General features: G+C 36.5%; 1 pseudogene; it reads right to left on the minus strand.

Annotated features, from left to right (window-relative positions):
* Positions 1–232: 232 nt before the first annotated feature.
* LOC132188036 (monocopper oxidase-like protein SKU5) overlaps positions 233–3,035 on the minus strand; it is a 5,749-nt pseudogene continuing 2,946 nt past the window's right edge.

Raw genomic sequence — 3,035 nt, forward strand, 5'->3', positions numbered from 1 at the left:
ACAAATAATATTTTCTAATAGACGACATTCCTTTTTGCAATAACACTTTTGGAATATTGGCTAATTACCTTATTATTCCTTACATTGTCGAGTTTGGGGATATATATATATATATATATATTGGCTTTCATCTATAAATATAAATTGCCCATAGACTCACTTGATTGTAGATAGAAGTACAAGAATTATTTCAAAGGAAACTTGCAAAAGTTATTGTGCCGCCGGTAATTCATTAAGACTCCTGCTGTTGATGAATGTAGAGAAATGCAAGAATGAAAATCATGGCCTTTTGAAGCCTACCAACAAGCAAGAGACGAAAGATTGAAATTAGTGAAAATGAAAAGAAATACTATTAATTAGTTAATTACAACCCCAATTTTTTTTTTTTTTTTTAATTACCATGCTATTTGTGGAGATGATGCACTAGTCGACGGAATGGGTACGGGTGAAGGAGTAGGAACTAAATTAGCAAATTTTTCTGTAAACAAAGTTGTATGAAAGAATGACGTTTAAAATTTCTCTAAAAGTAAAAGTTAAAAGAGACGGAGAAAGAAAATAACCACAAAGAAGAAGGTTTTCTGGGGCGGCCACTCCTTGGCGGGGTTTGGATCTCAAGTAGAGTTCTTGGCCTAAGAACCAATTTTTCAGGAGCTGTGATTTCAAGTTCCACATCCCAGGGTTATCAAGATATGCATAAACTGCACTCCACCTTCCAGGGTACACCTAAACATATGTATGCATCCAGATTAGATTAATCAAATGGAGTTAAAAGGAGATCCTATTAACAAACTCTACGATCGCCTGCAGGAGAAACAAAAAAAGAAGAAGAGAAAGTAACAAGGTAGAACAACCAGAGTAGAGAGAGAGGACCTGAACAGTTGAACGAACAACAAGGTTGAAAAGGTTGTAAGTAGAGCGCGATTTAGGCGACCATTCCCCTTCACAAATGCTAAAGATAATCAAATCAACAAACCGCATCAAACAAAGCATCAATTATGGCATGAACTAGTCATTCAAATCAATGTGAGCACATTTAGTGAATGACCTGCCTGCCCAGTGGCGGAATTAAGATTTTTTTTTTGGGGTCCAAACTTGCGTAAATAAATAAATATAGAGATATGTTATTCTTCCGTTTCTCATCCATTTCTTTTTTTCAAATTCATCATTGGGTCCATGGATCTTACAGATTCAATGATAAATTTTTTTATTAAAAAAAAATGATGAAAATAGATGAGAGAAGAAAAAATAGCATTTTCCATTAGTATATAGAGGCATATTGTTTCTCTATATGTGAGTGCCCACGCTGTGTGTTTATGTAAAAGAAAAACATAAGTCTTAAATTTAATTTCATGTTAATTCATAAGTCATATGCATGGGTGGTTAGAAACTACATATATATTTGGCAAGGTCAGAGTTGTAAGCGTTTTAAAAAAGTTTGGGGTTGCCAAACAACCTAGGTACAACCCTGCCTGCAGGGATGGAGGCTGAGATTGGTATAAGTAGGGGTCAAGGGCCAAAAAATTTAGTGGGTAAAAGCCAATAAGCCCAAAAAAAAAAAAAAAAACATTACCTTATAATTTTTTTTGAGAACAAAGAAAGAGAGAGAGAGAGAGAGAGAGTTTATTTGAATTGGAAGTGAAGGAAACAGAGGGAAGGCATTTGAGAGGTGATCAAGCTCCGTGTGCCGCTGTGTTTCTCTTTCTTTTGCTCTGTCTCTCTGTGTTGGATGTTATCTTGGGGATATATAAATAGCTGAGCTTGTTTGTTTGGTGCTTTTTGATTTGCTAGGTTTTGTTTTGGGGGTGGTTGGAGCCACCCCATGTTTGTCCAAAGGGTTGCTCCCCCAGTTTTTTTTATTTTTATTTTTTTATTTTTATTTTTTTTTATTTTGTATTTTTAATTAATATATGGACACGTTTCAATTTTTTAATGGTGCTAACGTGGTTTTCTGTCAAATTTTGGACGGAATTTAGACGGAGGTACCATTTCCGTTTTTTGCCATTAACCAGGTACCATTTGTTATACGAATTGAAATCGATGGGACAAAAAATAAAGTTGTTAAACCACATGGGACTGAAAGGTATTTAACCCTTAAAAAAATTTCCTCGTGTTGGGGGGCCATGGCCTATACCGGGCCCCCCTATTCCTCCGTCCCTGCCTGGTTTCTATCCTATTGAACCCAAGACATGTTTGTTCATGTCACTAGGCTTCTAAAAGTGAATGCAGTTGCTTTGTTAAGAAAAGTTAGCAACAACAACTTTAGTGTCGTTGATCCCTAACTAGTTACATATCATCACTGAAAGTTTGGTACCAAATTTCTTGGAGTGTGTCATGCATGCATGGTCTGTAAAGGACGACTAGGGGGAAATTAAGAAGCATACCCGACAAGATAAAAGTCGAAACCATTGAGGTGCCAAGCATCCATAACCTCTAGATCACTCTTAAACACCAGTTTTATCCATCCTTTGTGGTTTCCACTTGCAACAAAAGCTCCCATGGACTCAATGTTGGTAGAATTAGTTGAAAATGCATCAACCACGTAAACTCCGGACCCATTGAGTAAGTTGTCCGCCAATTTCAATGGGGTGTTCGGCGTCAGGTAGGACACATTGTTGACAGTGTAGCGAGGTGCACCATCAATCTCGGCTGCTGATGCCCGAAGAATGAAGGTTTGTGATATTATCACGTTCGTTACGTTGAAGGTTCCTTGTGGGTTTGGCCTTGCGTCACCAGTGGTCATGTTCCATCTTCACAACAAAAAAAGGCATAAAAGAATGGCCTTGTAAAAAGCTTAGTAGAGAATACCGATGTGATTTCTTAAATAAAATCATATCTATTTGAATCTTAATCAATTCATTAATGGAAATGTTATGTGCTAAAATTTTACAAGTTCCTTGCAAATTGATTTGATAATTCACATAATACTAATTATTACGCCACCCACTAAACAATTCAATTTAGAAAAAGTACACATGCCCTCATCAAAAATTAAGACCTAATTTGTAATGTCCCCCAAAGCTAAAGATTGCATCCCC

This window comes from Corylus avellana, chromosome ca7 (genome assembly GCF_901000735.1).
Source record: "Corylus avellana chromosome ca7, CavTom2PMs-1.0".
NCBI classification, from domain to species: domain Eukaryota; kingdom Viridiplantae; phylum Streptophyta; class Magnoliopsida; order Fagales; family Betulaceae; genus Corylus; species Corylus avellana.